Source organism: Syngnathoides biaculeatus, chromosome 4 (assembly GCF_019802595.1).
Source record: "Syngnathoides biaculeatus isolate LvHL_M chromosome 4, ASM1980259v1, whole genome shotgun sequence".
NCBI classification, from domain to species: Eukaryota; Metazoa; Chordata; class Actinopteri; order Syngnathiformes; family Syngnathidae; genus Syngnathoides; species Syngnathoides biaculeatus.
In genome coordinates this window covers 7,054,481-7,073,620 of record NC_084643.1, presented here as the reverse complement: position 1 = coordinate 7,073,620, position 19,140 = coordinate 7,054,481, and the positions used below count along the sequence as shown (strand labels likewise).

Sequence of the window (19,140 nt, the reverse complement as noted above, 5' to 3'; positions counted from 1 at the left end):
TAACGTCGGGATGAACGGAGGGAGTGACAATCAAAGACTTTGGACTTTTTCTCTTCTTCAAGTGACCTACTGTACCATAAACTCCTTTTTCTCTTCTACGCTGCCGATACTCTACGTGTACGTCTCTAGAAGTGCTTTTTTTTTTTTTGTAAAAGAGAACAACAAAGTGGCGAGGAATGAACACGAACAAAAAAAAAATTGTGTATAAATGTGAATAAGCTGATGAAAGAAACAAAGAGTTGCTCACTGCGTCTCATTGTGTTGCCGTTTCCTTTTTCAGTCTCGTCACGTTAAACATCGGTAAACCTCTCCCCGACAGATGTCTTTTTTTTTAATGTACATTGTTCTGAAATGAATCCAATGCGTTACTAAAAAAAAGAAAACAAACTAATATAAAATAATAAATTAATAGGTTAACGTGTGGCCGCAACACGCTTCCGTGTACGGGGGCTTAAGCCTATCCCAGCGGTGTATTTTATTTTTTTTAAATACGCATTGGACTCATTTGAGAACAATGCATATTTAAAAAAAAAAAACAAGTCTGTCACGGAGAGGTATACTGAAGTTTAACATGTGGCCGCAACACGCTTCCGTGTACGCAGGAGGCGACTCGCTGTCCTTTTTTTTTTTTCCCCAATCATCGTTAATGAATGCGAATTTGTGCAAAACCAGGGATCATCTATTTAAATATTGGTATGTGTATTGAAAAAAATCTGAGTGGCTCCATCGTCTGTCACGGAGAGGTTTACTGAAGTTTAACGTGTGGCCACAACACGCTTCCGCGTTCACGAGCCATCAACCCGTCATCTTTTTTTCCCCCAATCATATTTAATGAATGCGAGTTTGTGTTAAACCAGGGTTCATTTATTTAAATATTGGTATTTGTATTAAAAAATCTGAGCGGCTCCATCGCTATGTGGGATTTATTCCTGATTGAGAACAGATCCAGCAACAAAGTATTTGTATGCGTCTAGACTTTTCTACGCTTTCAAACTTTTCCGTGTAAATCTCGACGACTTACTCACCAGATCTATGCGTGGATCCACTTGTCCAAAACAAGCGGAAGCGGGTTAACAGTCCACTTTCTTATCGGCGAAAACATCGACTTCGTTACTAAATACGGGTCCTCTTTGCCAAGTGTCTCTCATTTTTCCACGTACCTTCGTTTATTGTCACCTTCCAAATGTTTAACGGTATCGGACAAAACTCTGGGCGTCGTGCTATAAGACATATTTTTGCGTCGTCTCCAACCGACTTAGCATTGAACAACACTTTGTTTGACCGGCACTTCCGGGCAGTGACGTGATTTGATGACGTAGGTGCACGACCTCTATATCGACAACCCACCCAAAACATTTGGTTTGGATTTTCTTGGGGGGGGGGGGGGGGGGTTGTATTGAGTATCAAGTACCTGAAAGCGGCGCTGAAGTGTCCACAATACACACTAGTTCTCCTCCTTTGTTGTATGCTAGCGTGTTTCGTTCCCGCTGATCCATTCAGTCCTGCGCAGTGGAAGTGGACCGAAGTCTGCTCCAGAGACGCAAGCTGACATTTCCGCGTGTCCTGATCCAAATCGTCTTTCACAGCGTTTACGTGTCGGCGTTAGTTAACAGAGCGCAAATACCACAAAAGGTAAGCGCTTAAGATTACCTTTCGGCTTCGGTGCTTCCTGCGCAGGAGATGGATGGAGTTGTATTTTCCAAAACTACAACAGGGAAGCTTTTTGCTCTCTGGGGCCGTTTGCGGTTTATATTCAGACCCCTGAGGGCCATGCTAAATGTGTATCTATGTTTATGTTTTATCTATAAAGGTTGAGGCTTCAAATCAGAGTGTGAAATTGGATTCAAATTTATGGGTTTTTTTTTTTGGAAGTTCATATTTAAATCGGGTTTTAAATTATTTCAAGCTGTCACCAACCTCCAGTGCGGGGCTGAACCCAAAAGCAGGACTCCGAGACGAGGACATGATGTCAGGTGTAGTTTTGTTCAAAGCAGTCCGAGAAGGCAGAGGTACAGAAATGCTAAGCAATGGCAGGATCCAAAAACGTGAAGCGAGGTCTGATGACAAGGAGACAAACTATGAACTAGGGCTTGACTATGGAGCATAAACTAAGACGGGACTAAAATAAGGTGGCACAGAAACACTGTGACGAGGATAGCGCAACGCTACACTATTTTCAGTGGTGGAGATTCCTACTGTCAGTGAATGCCACTCACTAACTCGGGCACAATGCACAATGAACTGGCAAATGCCAGTGATAAAATCTCCAATTCAAATACATAATCCAATATGAAACAGCCGTGAGCGGTGACAGGTGTCACTGCCCAGAGCATTGATTGGCTGGCAACCAGTTCAGGGAGCGCCCCGCCTCCTCCCCATTGACAGCTGGGATAGGCTCCAGCACGCCCGTGACAATTGTGAGGATAAGTGGCTAGGAAAATGGATGAACGGAACACGTTTCCATTGTCTTTGCAGCACACGTTTGGCGAACAAACCCAAACGTTTGCACAAACTCGTTTTGCTGCCGGTCACGCGGGAACCCGGCAATTACGTCTGCTAACGACAGCTCGCGGGTCGCTTTAATTCCACACTTGTCGCAGCTGCGGGGAAGCGAAACCGTCGAAGACGGAAGAACACACACGAGGCGAGCGCATGGGACGGATGCTTTGTAATGACGCCAGCGACAATTACCCAGTCACGGCAGTCAAAGGAACCGCACGTGCTTATTAAGACGTCAACCGGCCCCGGCTGCACCTGCGGGTCACATCAGCCACGCCACGGGGGAGGCTGGATGTGGGTTGTGCACACTTCGGATCGTGTTTGTGCGCGTTCACTCCAAATGTCTTGTTAAACTTCATTCTCTGTATTTTATTTTAGGGGGAGGAGCATTGGCAAATGTGTTTTTAAACATACGCAAAATGGCAATATCAATGTTGTGCTATACGGAAACGCCATAAACTTATTTCAATCATAACCCTTCGCCGTGATCTACCTCGCTTGGATGAGAAGCGAAACGTCGCGTAGAACAATCAGAACAGTCCATTTCTGCCCTGAGAATGAAATGACCTGGATGTAGGAAAATATTCACACCTACATTTATGACAAATGTATTATTATAGCGTTATAACCATGTTGAAGCATTCTTGCAAGGTTATTGAAAAGTTTCTTGATTATTATCACAATGGTATTACTAGTTCGGCTCACACATGTTATTACTATGGTAATATAATGTAACTACAGGTTCATGCGCTAGTTGTATAAAAATGAGCTCGTGCACCATCCAGGATATTTAAAGACGAATATGAAAGATCACTGAAGAGATGTGGACATGATTACAAACAATATTGAGATTCGTAGTCGTGGGCGTGCTCTCGACGCACAAGCGCGAACCCTCCAGGGTGGAAAAAGACGGGGGGAAAAAGGACAAGCTGGCGGAGGAGAACCATTCCTCACGCCGCGTGGTCTCCACCCGCTTTCCCGCTCGAGTTTCCAGTTCCAGCCGAACGGAAAAGCCAGCGGGGTGATGGAGATTTACGGGCTCGGAAACACAAGACGGGCGGAGGAGGTGGCGGGAGGACGAAGACGACACCGCGAGGAGGTGGTGGTCCGGGAGGGTGGGCGGGGGGGGTCAAAACAAGCGGGACAAAGAGGCGCTGCCTCCAGATGCCATCGTGGTCATTATCTTTGATGCCAATCTGACGTGCCATTTAGATGCTGTTAGCGGCCGAGGTAAAAGGCTTGAATGGGACGCATCGAACATGGCGGAAAGGAGCCGTATCTCCGAGTGCATTACCCAACCTCGCACTTTTCTTCTTCTTCTTCCTTTTTTTCCAGGAAGACAAAACAAATCAAAGCCGACAGCAGCAGTGAATGCGCCGTTGCATTTTCCAAATGCGATGAGATCCAGCCATCCATTTTCTTTGCCGCTTATCCTCACCAGGGTCGCGGGGGCAGGAGGCGGGGTACTACCCTGAACTGGTTGCCACTCCGCGCGGGCGGGGCCGGCCGGGATCCAACCCGGGTCCTCAGAACTGCGCCTTTACCAGCTGATCCACCGTGCGGCCCTGCAATGAGATCCTCCAGGGTCAACGTTTTTCATGTATACATTCTTCTCGCTATATTATAATTAATATAGATTTTTTTCCATATATATTACATTATATTACACATAATTCGCCATATTTCAGGATTTTGAGTGTATGATGCAATTTTGTTTGTTGAAAAATTTAAAAAAAAGTCAGATCCGTCAACAGGCAGGGTGGGGGGTGGGGGGGTACACCCTGAACTGGTTGCCAACCAATCGCAGGGCACATAGAGACAAACACCCGCACTCACAGTCACACATAGGGGCAATTTAGCATGTCCAGTTTTTGTGTTTTTGGGATGTGGGAGGAAACCGGAGTGCCCGGGAAAAACCCACGCAGACAGGTCCAGGATTGAACCCGGGACCTCAGAACCGTGCCACCCAGAAGTTCATAAAAATGTAAAAATATGTCTAAATAAAAATGTATGCGTTCATTACTTCACAGATTGCGGCTATTGCATGGGTAGTCAGGAACTGCAATTAACGAGGTACGGCTTCACACCTGTCTGCAAGTAGAGGGCGCCACCGAACCTTTCCAGGGAGGGAATCATCGGAGTTTCTTATTTTACGGCTGCTGAACAAACTTCAATCCTAATTGCGATTTAGCCCCGCCCACCTGTCAGCTATGACGTGTTCAAATTTGGTAAATTTGGAGTTCATCTTTGAAAGACACAATGGCCCTCAAATTGGTCGCCATCAAACGGGCGAGTGTCGTTTGTGATGTAGTAAGTAGTACACGTGACGTTATGACAGAACAACACAAACTGCCAATGTTTTAGTAACGTTAACTGCAATTGGAAATATCCTGGCGTAATAAATACATAATTCACACAACACCGTGATCACAAAACAGCCAGCTAGCGCTAAACTCTTTCTGTGCACCGAGGCATATAACTGTGGTACACGGTGTTTGGACATTAATAACATGTACAGTCATAAACATTATTATTTTTGTCCCACCCAATACGCACAATTTTTTTTTTTTTTTAATTCTTTACCCCTCAAATTCAACTCTCGTGTGACTGGACACGTCTCACATTTGCTTCGTTTGAATTCGTTCTTGTAGTAACAGCAATTTGCCAGCGGTAGGCGCTGTGTTGCAGCCGCCGGCCGACGCTGCCCAGCTCATACGCAGAAGAAGCTGCAGTGCATTAAAACATATCGCGTGTGAAAACTGTTAGCGGATGCTACTTATGTGACGGGAGCTAAATGTGTATTCTGTGCTATTTACAGGTAAGATACACGGGAGTGGGGGTTGTCGTTGGTGCGTTAGAGGTGCACTGCTGTCGAATTTGTACAGCATTTCGCAGTTTTGACACGTTAATTGAACATAATAAAGCCCGAGTTCAAAAGAACTAATCAACAGGAAAAGAGTGTGCAACTTCTTGTTGCTTCACAATAAGAGCGACAGATCGTCAGGACTGAGTGATTTTAATAATGATAGTAATCCGGCAGTGTTATTTTCGATGTTTAACTCGTCATTTTTTACTTCTGTATGTTCTTGAACACTGGAATTAGGATATAACTCATTTATTTAAAATATTGTTTTGAAGAGTTTTGTTCAAGAGATTTGTTATCTTACATGCTGTGCAATTCGGATTCGTGGAAGAAGCTGCAATACATTGAAACGTATCGCGTGTGAGAACTGTTAGCGGATGCTCGTCATGCGCTGTGAGCTAAATGTGCTGTTTACAGACACAAAATGAACAAATTTAATATGCTGCAGAAAGAATTGGGTGACTGCAGTCTATAAAGTGTAACAAAATCAGGGGCGCTAACGCTAGCGCCGCATCAGCGCATAAACCGCAGGGTTGAAAGCGTGTGGAAAAAAGTCACGGCACGTAGCCCGGAAATTACAGTACACTCCGCCCCCATCAGAGGAATCTATCTCCACCTCTTGACTTTGCAGGACACTCATGGCATCATGTTGCCTGAAGATTGAAAATCTATATTTGAAAATATTTTCGTGAGACCCATCAGGTAGGCCTGCTTTTTTTTTTTTTTTTTTTTTTTTTTTCTAATTTAAGGTAAATTTGCATGTAGATGAATTTCCTGCTTTAGATTTAGTTTGTTGTTGTTTTTTTTTTTAGTTGGCCAAGATGGAAAAATGGCAAATGTTAGCTTTGGGCGACTATTAAAGGCTTTTCTCTTGTCGTGGGACTCATGCTCATTTACATAATTCATATAGTAGTTACCGGGAGGCTGGACGGTTACTTTACAGATTGCTTTTGTGTAGATATGAAGACAGAAAAACAGAAGCAAGAATGTAAAGAAAATCCAGGAAGGGCCAGGGGGGAATTAAAGGAGAATAAAATAAGTTAGAATGGATAAAGGAAATTAGAAAGGAATTAATTAGGCACAGCACAGGAAATGGCAAAAAAAAAAACAAAAAAAAAACGCTCGTCGAGTGGTTTCCACATCTGCCTGACAATTGTAGGTTCTGGTTTCAAATGCCGACTGGCCAAACAAGAAAGAATGGAAGGAAAGTCACAAAAGACAAGAACGCAAGCCAGGAAGGAAGAAAGAAAATTAGAAGGAATGCAAGAAACTTGAGTCAAAATGGTCTTTGCAATAAATTGGATTTGGATTTCATTTAGGTGGAACGGTGGGTCAGCGTTGGCCTCACAGTTCTGAGGTCCAGGGTTCGATCCCAACCCCACCTATGTGGAGTTTGCATGTTCTCCCCGTGCCTGCGTGGGTTTTCTCCGGGCACTCCGGTTCCCTCCCACATCCCAAAAACGTGCAACATTAATTGGAACTCTAAATTGCCCCTAGGTACGATTGCGAGTGCAGCTGTTTGTCTCGATGTGCCCTGCAAATGGCTGGCGACCAGTTCAGGGTGCACCCCGCCTCCTGCCCATTGACTGCTGGGATTGGCTCCAGCACTCCCCGTGACACTTGTGAGGATAAGTGGCCAAGAAAATGGATGAATGGATGGATTTCATTTAAAATTTTGGCAATGGCAAAAGTTAGTAACAGTGACTGGGATCAGATCAGAATTTCATTTTTTATATATTAATAAGTCAAGTTATAATTTCGATCATAACCTTAAACATAATTCAGTGTGTAGTACTTTCTGTGAAGTTCTGCCGCCTCGAGGGAAAATGCTTTTGTTATTGTACTTCCCCCAAACCTCAATACAAACCATAACAGACCGAGTCGTCATGGTAACGAAAGCCAGGCTCGCCATTGGCCCAGCATATATCTGAGGGAACTTCTCTGGTTCTCCATTATTTCCAATTGTTTTAAACCCGCTGTGATCATTTTAAAATTTTCTATTTACCAATAAATTTAGAGACCTTTTTTTTAATTACACATATAAAATATTTTGCAATGATGACAATTTTAAAACATAGTGTTGTCTTCAGGGCTCGGCTACTTTCCCTGACAGGACGACACGTGGCCACGTGAAAAAAACAATCAATGGAATAAAAGGGCAACTCATACATAACAATCAAGAGACAATTTTGAAAATGAATAAATCAGGGGTGCAGACAGCGCCACGGATGCTCCTGATGGAGTCTCCAGTGGAGCGTTTATGACGGCCCAGCGCCAGCCGGCGTAATGAGTTGACGGGCGGATCAATCCCTTCTGCTCGGGCCGCGCGATCAATAGCTTTGTTTTGACATCCCGCATTAACAAAGAACTAATTGACGCCATCGCTAAACGGTCTTAAGCAGCAAGCGGACGACGCGTCGCAACCGCCAGTAACGACCGTGACAGCTTTGATTAGCATTGAGACGCGGATTTACGCGACATGGACGTCATACGGAAGGGGGCGCGCGAAGAAGTAAGCGAATGTGCGTTATTTGCAAAACGCTTCGTCACAAACGTTGGAGGCCCACAAAAATCAACGAGAATGTTAATATAATCAGCTGAGAGTCCATTTCAAGTAATGAAGTGGTACAGGTAGACGCCTCCGGGGAAGCGCTTCTCGTCATGACCTGACCCCGGTCGTTTGATGCGGAATTTTCCAGTGTTGCAGCTTTGTTCGTTGCCGCCAAAGCGTACTTTCTGGGCAGGAAAGAGGAGAAGCGGCAGGAAAACTGGCCAAAAATCCAGATGGCACGGGGCACGAGTTACATTCTAGGTGTAGCGTAACCACAACCAAGACTGTTATCAACAATTCTTAGGTCGCGATCTACCGTAATTTCCGGCCCATAAGCCGCGACTTTTCTCACACGCTTTCAAACCTGCGGTTTACGTGGTGATGCGGCTCATTTGTGCATTTTTTTTCTAACGGCCGCAAGGGGGAACTCGAGCGGAAAAGGTAAGAGTGAGACCGGTGGAATATATGTGCCGAGGAAGTGACTTTTACCGGTCTGGCCCTGTTAGCCCTGCGCTTGCATGTTACTGCTGTATCTCAGTGATTTTTTTTTTTTTTTTTTTTTTTCCGGTATATTTTTTTTTTAACCGGCCCCATTAGCTTGGCGCTAGCATTAAACTCTCTGCGTACCGTCTTTCTTTGTAAATATCTCGTGTTTCAATGTGGGCACTTGCAACTTTTACACAGCTGCGGCGTACGTACGTACCAAATGGTATTTCCTTTACAAATGTACCGGGTGAGGCTCACAACCTGGTGCGCTCTGTAGGCCGGGATTTTCGGTAAACCTTTGTAAAGAATTAGGCACGCTACTTTGGGCTGCTCGGTCGTTCCAGAGAACTGAAGGCTGACTAGAGAACCCGACAGAAACCTCTGAAAAGGTTTGTGTGTCTGTTGCCACCCGAGACTTGTGGTCATGGAGAGCAGCAGACAGATTTGAAGGCCACAACGGAGCGTTTGGCTCAGACGCTAAAAAACCACCGGCCCCGTTTCACCTAGCTTAATGAAGCCTGTCTAAATTCATGTTAATTATTAATAACCTTTCTGCATCGAGATGTTCTTAAAAATGTCTTTTGCGGATGTTCATGTGAGCTCAAAGCAGGCAGTTGTTAACGTGGTCCAATTTTTCAATTCGTGGCTCTTTTAGCTGGAGCCCTGAAATTCCTCCAAAATGGCGGACTTCCATTTTCCCGAGACATTTTTCGTGCGAACCGTGATACTGTACACGTGGCCCCAATTATGTTTCATCATATTTCACGACTATAGTCTGCATGTATTCCTCCAGCTCACTATGGCTTTTGTTATTGTTCCGGTTCTTCCTCCCCGCACATGACAACTTTAGTTTAACCATAGTTGGGCAACTTTCTCTCGAGTGACCGTTCGCGCTGTCATTGGACGCTCTCCATGTCAATCAGACCGCAGTCTGCATGTATTAATCCATTTCACTGAGGCTTGCATTTGTGTTCCAGTCCTGCCCTTCTTCAATCTGACCGGACTGCAATACGACAGCTTTGCTAGCCACTGTTGATCCGGTCGTTGGTTGCATTTCACGTCGGTCTGCGTGTATTCATCCACTTTGCTTCTACTCGTGTTTCTGTGTCAATCCCGGCCTCTCGTACGATCCGTCCTTGCCGCAAATCGGCAACTTTCTCTTCAGGTCTTGTTCATGCAGCCGTCGGACACGCCACGTATTGAGCGTACGTCAGTCGGTGTGCATTACTCCACTTCGGTGGTGGCTTGCGTTGCTTACTTCCGCCGCGATCCGACTGTGGCGTCTTTGACTGTCTTGCCAACGGCAAACTCTTGAAAGTCAACATTGTGGATGCCTCGATTCCATATTCCTATTCCAGCAACTGAATTATTCAAGGCATACCGTAATAATAACAACAACAATAATAATAATACGTCGATAACACTCTTTCTTAGTGGGCTAGATCGTTTAATAATTGACTAATCCTGGGGGGGACGGCACAGTTTTTTGTTTGTGCGTGCGTGCGTGCGTGCGTGCGCTTATGACTCCGACAAGGGTCGTGGAGGCCGTCTCTTTTTCGGGAGTAGTGAACAAACATCATTAGCAGATATAGGTAGCTGTACAAAATTATATATATATATATATCTCATTCTCCTTTTTGCTTTTCATGAACTGATGGTGTAGTGGTACACACGCCTGACTTTGGTGCGGGCAGCGTGGGATCGATTCCCGCTCAGTGTTGGCTCTGCGACTGACTGAGGCCCAGTTCAGGGTGTAGTATGTCTTTCGACCAAAGCTCGTTGGGTTAGGCTCTGTGACCCTTGTGAGGACAAGCAGCTTGGATAATGGATGCATGCGTATTGCCTTTATTATTACATTCAGGGAAAGCAAACGCTTTAAAAGATTTGTTTACAAAATCAAAAGACAGGTCAGTTATTTTCAAAAATAGCAGATGTATTTAATACAATTTTTTTTTGGTTTTTGTTGATTTAAAAAAAAAAAAGAAATAATGTATTACAATGAACATGCTCGAAAAACAAATAAAAGCCAGTTTTAAAAATAAGTATTTACATTTTTTCAATGCTACAGACACTACACATACATCAACCACCAAAGTAACAAATTATTGCAATAAAATCATGTGTGAAATTAATGCATATATTCCATAAAAAATTGTATTAAAGTGAGAAATTATTGCAATAAAATAATGAGAAATTAATGCATATATAAAATAAAAATTTGTATCAAATTGAAACTCCAAAATAGAGAAATTAGAGGGAGGGAAAAATCATCTAAAACATGTACTGTATATATAAAAAAAAAGGTTGACAGGAAAGAAAATATCAAGTATATTTAAAATACTGTATGTAATTAATGTAAAATATTGAACAGACAGGTATAGTGGACAATAAAAACTATAACAGGCAATGCATAGAATTGAACAGGACTAAAAACAATTGACCTAATGTACATTACATGAAATACAATTGCTGTAAAAAAATTATAAGTACAAACTAAAGGGAGGTTTACATCTAAATATATATATTCAATTTGAAATTACTAAACATAAAAATGCAACAACTAAACTATTTCAAATAATTTAAATTACACTAGAAAAAGATATACGGAGAAGAAATGATGGAAACAAAACAGACAACTAAACCCACCGAAATAAGACAATAAATGTATATTAACTTGTCACTCGTTTAAAGTTAAGTAAAAAAAAAAAAAAATCAACATTTTATTTCCAAACAATGCAGATGTAGCCAATCTACATGTAATTAAAATTAAATTTAGAGCCAAAATGGAAAAATAGTTCACATCATGGTTCGCTTCGTTTTTTCTCAAGTATTCAAAAAAAAGGATTTTAAAGAAATAAATGTGCGCTCATCTTTTTGTGCTGTTTCCATGGCGCCCGTCTCAATGCATCGCTGGCATCCCACCGGCTGCGGTGAACAAAACACGCTCTCCCCCCAACCCCACCCCACCGCTCGTGCACACTAGTCGCAAGTATGCCTTTCAACGCGCCTTCAAGGTCACCCCCCGCCCGGCCCCCCATCCTCTCATCGACTGGACTCTCGCCGCTCAGCGTGAGACCCGACCGGACGCTGACGCGGGACAATTCGAGCCCGCGCCTTTGACGGACATCTGACATGAGTCCGATCGTTTCCTGCGTGCGATGTGATGCATCGTCTAAAAGATTTCAGTCTTGAATACGTGAAAGAAATGCTGATGCAATACAAACCCGGTCGGGTTCTGAGATCGACTCGTGTCTAATAATGGAGGGCAGAGTCCAAAGCAAACACGGTGAAGCAGCATTTTGCTATTATGCTGCAAAAAAAAAAGAAAAAAAAAAGGGAATAACTTCCCAACAGATTCAAAACTCTTCATTTTAGAGTACTTCCACTTTTCAGTGATATCTCTCACACTAAAAGCTGTTTGAATTGTACATTTTCAAATGTTTCTATTTATGGAATTGAATGCTTTTAATCGTGTAAAGCGCATTGAGTTGCCTTGTGTACAAAATGCGCTCTACAATCACATTTGCTTCGCTTTGCTCTATGCGGACCTCTTCAGAAACCCGTACGCTCCACTTCCTGTTTCCTCTTTTGCTGGCCAATGATAATTTGATACACCCTCGAGGCCTCCGCCAACGCCGAGAAAGGTGACGAGCAAGTCAAGACGAAATCTTTCAGGGTGTACTTTTACACGCTGATCCAGTTTGAACAGGAATCTTTTTTTTTTCTTTTTTTTCCGTCCTTCGGGTTTGTAAAAACTTTGACCCTCTGCAAATAGTCGCCGATGTCATCTGGCCAAGAAACACAAATAATCTGGAAGTACAGCGGGAATCATGAGGTTCAACAATCTAAAGTCCAGCAAGATTTATTCGGGTGAAGAAAAACAAAAACTGGGGGGGGGGGGGGGGATGCAGACACATTTTTGCAGGGGTGTTAGAGTCATTGTTTTCTCATGTATTTGTTTCTTTGATTCTTGCTTTGTTGTTGTTCTCCTTCCGACCTGGAGTGTGACCCAGCGACACCTTGAGGAGTGATGCACCCCCTTGCTGACTTCCGAGCAGAACCTCCTCAACACCATAAACATGCTGTAGATCAGATGCCCGGCTGATCTCGAGCAGGTTTATCAGGACAATGCTGCACCTTTGAAGAAATTTTTCCTTGAGTATTCGTCTTGGTGTTGGTATTGCCACCGGTGAGGCTGACTGAGAACGGGGATGCCGTTGTAGCTGGTCAGCCATACCCGTTTCTCCTCAAGTCATATTGAAGACCTCTTCTCTCCCTTCATTTGCACATTTAGTCCAGCAGTTGGGGGGGATCGCCCATGAGAAAACAAAAACCTGAAATCGTTTGTCCCTAAGTCAGACGGTGGCCATCAAAAAATGTCCCATTCCCATAATTGTCCATAATCTTACTGTCCTGATATCGATGAAAAAATAGTTATGTGTTCACATGGTTTGTTCAATTTGTTCCATTTTCAACATTCCATCCGTCCATTTTCTCTAGCTCAGTGGTTGGAGGATTGGTTTTGGTAAATCAGGGCTCGTGAGTTCGTATCTCACTGAGACCAAAGAGGGGTCGCGTCAGGAAGGGCATCTGGCGTAAAAACTGTGCCAAACAAATATGAGCCATCATCTGCGATGTCACGCTGTGGCGACCCCTAACGGGACAAGCCGAAAGAAACTTACTATCCATCCATTCTCTACCGCTTCTGCGGGTCAGGTCGCGGGGGGAGTAGCTTCAGCGGGGATACCCAGACTTCCCTTTTCCCGGCCACTTCTTCCAGCTCAATGTTTTTTTTTTTTTTTTTTAAAGAGACGACGTTCGGAATTGACCCCTCCGTACAGGGCACTTAACCACGCCTCCCGAAGTGACGTCACGCCACGTGCGCTGACGTAAGACAAACAATTCGTAAAAAATGGCAAATACAATACAATACAATACATTGTTAACTGAGACAGACGCCATGCTTCTTATTTCATTCAATCATTCACACGGAGCAATGTTATGCTAGCGGAGAACGTCTCATTCATTTATACGAGACGTGTATTAAAAATCAAATTTAGGGCATATCTTCGTGCAAACACAGTCTGGTTAAGCTTCGGTCGCGAGCCGGCAAGAAAGCGACACGTTTGCGCAGTCCGATCATCGCTAAATATCGCTCAACAAAGAATAGTTGTGGCAATCGTTCACACGCAGCAGTGTTATGCTAGCGAAGAACTTCGAATTCATTTATACGAGACATGTATTGAATATCAAATATAGGGCATACCTTCGTGTGTTCCGGTTGATGATGCGGTCTTCCACAAAGTTTGATCCATCGAAGGCATTTTTCGTACTGGGTCTTCGGTTTTGGAAAGGGTACGAATCGAACTCCGCCAACCAGCCTTTCAGGATACCCGTCGTCACGATTACAAAGTCCGTGACTACACCTCTTAACCGTATTTTTTGTTAAATAAGCCAAATACGCGATAAAACGCTAACTAAACCTATACTGGACCATGCAACGTTGCCAGAGAAAATGGCGGGAGCCAAAACGGGCTTTGGTCTATGCAGATCTCTGGCCTCTGATTGGTGAGTGACGCGGATTGCGCAATACCCACGGAGGGGTCAACTGGCCCGGCGCCCCGAGCCATTCTGTCGGTTTTAATTGGTGTGGACGGCCACCTCATTTGCATATGCCTGCCAGCGGGGCGTCTCATTGGAGGAGAGCTTTGCAAGTGCCAATAAATGAGCAACAGACAGGATGTGAGTAAGTGCGCCCTGACGACGCTGACAACAAAAAGAGAGTCTCCCGGTTGCCACGGCAACGAGGCGCACCTTTGCTCAGTTCCCAACGCAGCCAATTATGTTGTTGCGTGTGTGTTGTGTGTGTGTGTGTGTGTGTGTGTTTCTACGAAGTGGCGGTCATTGATATGCAAATGAGGAAGTGGGCCCATGTGACAAGCACTCTCAGCCATCTTGACGCTAACGTGCACACGCGCGTTGCCGTGTTCATGCCATGTTTGATGAAATGCGCGCACATATTTGCTCGCAGATGAAAAGGGAATGAGGCGAGGCTTCCCCGAGTGACACCTCGTATCCATATTTTCAAAATTGAAATGTGTGCAGCTCGAGTTTTGATTCTCCTCTGAAATGAAAGCACAGAACGATTGACGGGCTCCACTGACAGGCCAAATTGTTTTCTCAACCGTCGACGTCACAGCCGAACACGCAAAATGGGAATCAAATATTCTTCAGAACGTTTTTCCCAACTCTTTTGTGCATTTTCCCATGACTGGGTGGTTAATCGTTGGACTTGAACTACTTGATTTTAACCTTTTCTTAAAAAAAAAAAAAAAAAAAAAAGACCTTGAAAAATCGAAGTGTTGTAAAGATTTTGAGCGGTAGCACTCGGATCTATCTCCTATCAGTTCTGGTGTCCCCCTGGGCTCTTTCTTGTGCCTCCTCCTCTTTATGACATGCATCCTAGCTCGGTAGCACTCGGATCTATCTCCTATCAGTTCTGGTGTCCCCCTGGGCTCTTTCTTGTGCCTCCTCCTCTTTATGACATGCATCCTAGCTCGGTAGCACTCGGATCTATCTCCTATCGCTTCTGGTGCCCCCCTGGGCTCTTTCTTGCGCCTCCTCCTCTTTATGACAGGCATCCCATCTCTTGGGGTTATTTTTCATAAATGAACTTCCACCTCCACTGTTACGCAGATGACACCAGAGGAAACGCCACTCTTCCTCCCTTCCCACCTGCTTCTCAGAACTCAAACGCTGGCTCTCATCCAACTTTCTACAACTCACCAGTGATCAAATTAAAATCCTACTCATAGAAAAATTGACACGACACTTGATGGTTGATCACTTCCTGCATGAATTATTGCAGCTCTCTCCCGTTTGGCCTCCCCCACAAGTCGCTATAAAGTCTACAGCTTCTTCAGAACTCTGCCACCCGTATCATCACGACGACCCCCTTTCACGCACCACGTCCCTTCGCCACGGCAACGACTCTACTCGTGCCCTGTCCAATACCGCATCCAATACAAAAAACTGATCTTTACCTCCAAGGCTCTGGCCTATCTTGCTGAGCGTCCCGCTTCTCAGATTTTTGTCCTCCATCCAGCTGCCCGTCTGTTGACCGACATTATTATTAGTAGTATTTCTTAGTTTGATTTAAGTATTAATTTAATTGTTTTCTTGCACTTCAGACTCTTGTGTATATTGAACATTTTTTAACTATATATTTTCTGTATTGTTTATTTCAGATTTTTTTTTTTATGAAACAGTTTTTTGTTGTATTTTTGTCCTACTGCTTACCTTGTAATTTTTTCATGTATGATACATTCTTTTCATTTTCTTCCTTATTTTATTACTTTTAGTTGATCGCGGGCCACATTGTAGTTAGGGTTTCCCTCAGAGGGCCGTTATGACTGTGAAACCATAAAATCTTTCGCCTCATCATGTTTACACATAAAATTTATGAACTAGTTTTGGAATCAGAAATCAAGGGTTTCTCAACTATTGTTGATGTTTGGGGCGCATAGAAATGCTTGCAATATTCCAATGTTATCATTTATGGTATGACAATTTGAAATTTCGGTACAGATTTTAACAAAAATCACAGAAGTTGATACACATGATTTGCCTTTGTGGCCCACATTACATCATGCACCGGGCCAGATCTGGCCCCCGGGCCTTGAGTTTGACACCAGTGATGTAGGGTATTACTATGTATTATTTAATTGTACATGTCCATTTCAATTTAGTCTTGAATGTTTTTCGAAAGTAGTTTCGGCCATCGAGATACGCGAACGCTGCCTGCGTAAATTTCACGGCAAAAGTGGACGCTGTTGCCGTGGTGACAGCGACTGCTCAACAACATTCTCGCCCATTGTTTGGTTTGCGTCGGAGATATTTTTGTGCAGCAAAAAAATTTTTTTTAATGAAGCACGTTGTTCCCACTGGTCTTGAACGCCGCGTTCTCGTTGAGCAAAATGTTTGAAGCGTCAAATGCAAAAAAATTAAAAATAAAAAAGAAACACTGACTGTCATTGACTGGAAGTCAGTGAAAAAAAACAAAGCGGATGAACGGTCACCTCAGTGGCTTCAGACAAAATATTCGCTAATGATTTGGATGTGCCAGAAAATCACGTCCCAATTATAATGACTTCATACACATTTTCCCCCTTTTTTTTTAATTAACCCCACTGACTCGTACTATCCGTATTAGCAATAAAGATGACTAAATATATAATATATACATATATTGTGTAGTCATAGATAGATAGATATAAAGATGACTAACCCTTAAAAAGATTCTTTTTTATTTTTTAAAAGACTTAAATTAAATTGAATACATACAAAAAATAACGTTAACACTCGACGTTCTTTTAGAAAAATATGCACGCTGAAGATGTAAAATGTATAACTTAAAAAAATATACATGACGTCATGTTCCGATTGCTTTTTCTTTTCACAAAATAACAAAGGATAAATTGAAGTGCAATAAAATTATAGAAACAAGTAATTATGAATAGTGTAGAAATAACTTTATTTTTTGTGAGATTTCTTATTTGCGTTCATTTTGAATGAGTAGGGAATCCAATCATTGAAATAAATTGGAAAAAAAAACAGATAATGAATTGAATTTGAAGTCAGCTTCAAACTTTTGCAAAAATATTTCCATAGCATGTGGAGCTCGGGTGCCCAGCTTTTTTTTTTTTTTTAACCCCAAGATCTACTTTTCAAGCTGCCGGGGTTGAGGGCATCACCATGGCCACCGTGGAGAAAGCAAAAGAGAGCCCGTAAACAGGAAGTCAGCTTTCGAGAACGCGCTGTTCCGTGCGTGCGATGGACGTATCTGGCGCACTTGAATCAAGCGACGACAAGATGGTTGATAGGCTCACATCTTTTTCTTCTTCTTTTTTTTTGGTGTTTTTTGGCACGCGATCGACCAAAACTGGACACATTGCGCACCCCTGCTGTGGCGAGTCGTCGTACCGCACCACGCCGCGACAACGAGGCGCTCTAAAGCAGCCGTGCTAGCCCCGAGCCGCGGTCCGCGTTCCGGCCTTTGAAAATCTCACTCCTGCCATGTCTGGATTTTGCCTTTGCAGTTCTTGGTCTTGGCTCACTGATGGTGCAGTGGTACACACGTGGGGTCGATTCCCGCTCAGCGATGCTGTCGATATCTGACCGACGACCAGTTCAGTGTATTGTAGTCCGCCTTACGCCTGAAGCTAGCTGGGATAGGCTGCAGCTTTCCCGCAACCATTGTGAGGATAAGCGGCTTGGATTATGACACGGCGGTTCTCGGTGTAAGTATTTTGAAACTTTCAATTTACGTGGTAATCATCAAATTGACCAATTGAATAAGTGATATCTAAATTGTGTTTTATTTTTAATTTTAGTAAGATTCGAGCAACACACACACACACACACACACGCACGTTGCAGACGAGGGTCTTCCTTGCGGTCTCGTAGCTTCTCACAGGAGCCATTGTGTCCCCGCAGTCGGACCACCGGAGCGCTTGACGAGCAGCCAAGCCGGACCACTGCGCTAATTGGCCCGCTGTGAGCTCCCACACTGGATCTCACACACACACACACAGATAAAGGGAGCTTGAATTGAATGCAAAAAAAAAAAGGGGGGGGGGGATTCAAACTCCTCCTGGCAACAAGCTTGCACGTTTCCATACTTCCATCAGAAACCCTTCATGGATGATGTGAGGAGTGGTGGTGGTGGTGGGGGGGGGCTCAAGTGCACTTCAACTCCTGTGACTGATGGAAGGGACCGGAAATGGGGGTGGGGGTGGGGGGGGGGGGCATTTGAAGAGTATGTTTTTCTCCGCGTTCCGCTTTTCTATCCCTTCAATTGGGGACCCGATGGAGCCATGTTGTGGCGCTCATTCCGGCATTCGAATGTGCGTGCGTTTCAAACGTTGATCATAAAAACGACGGCGACGCTTTTTCTGCTTTAAATAGCATTGAAATGACCGACCGGGCTTCCTCGGCAATCAGTGTATACTGATTTAAAATTTGCTGTGAAAAAAAATAACTCACTAGTAGGGTAGGAGAGAAAATAAATAATTATAAAATATGATCAAATTAAAGGCGGCACGGTGGTTCAGCTGGAAAGCGTTGGCCTCACAGTTCTGAGGTCCCGGGTTTGATCCCAAACCCGCCTGTGTGGAGTTTGCATGTTCTCCCCGTGCCTGCGTTGGTTTCCTCCCACAACCCAAAAACATGCAACATTAATTGGACCCTCTAAATTGCCCGTAGGTGAGAATGAGTGCGAGTGTGATTGGTTGTTTGTTTCTATGTGCCCTGCGATTGGCTGGCGACCAGTTCTGGGTGTCCCCCGCTTCCTGCCCGTTGACAGCAGGGATAGCAGGCTCCGGCACTCCCCACAACCCTCGTCGGGATAAGCGGCTAAGAAAACGGATGGATGGATAAAATTAAACTTCAAATTTAAGGGTGTCTTTCTTAGCATGAAATGCAACAGTCTTGTTTTTGTAATAAATGCATGAAAAGAACAGCATGATTTTATATTCATACATAAAATTATGAGTAAGTTAAGAATAAAATCAATTAAATCAACAATATTTGAGATACGGCACAGCCAAACCCCTCATGAATTAAATAAGTAAAACATCCATCCATTTTCTTAGCTGCTTATCCTCACAATGGTCACGGGGAGTGCTGGGTCCTATCCCAGCTGTCAACGGGCAGGAGGCAGGGTACACCCTGAACTGGTCGC

At 43.9% G+C, this 19,140-nt stretch overlaps 1 long non-coding RNA gene across 1 annotated transcript; it reads left to right on the top strand.

Moving 5' to 3' along the window:
* Positions 1-5,230: 5,230 nt before the first annotated feature.
* LOC133499134 (uncharacterized) lies at positions 5,231-18,018 on the top strand. Its single transcript, XR_009794558.1, has 3 exons — positions 5,231-5,317; positions 17,498-17,698; positions 17,792-18,018. It is a non-coding gene; the product is annotated as an uncharacterized LOC133499134 (long non-coding RNA).
* The last annotated feature ends 1,122 nt before the right edge of the window (positions 18,019-19,140 follow it).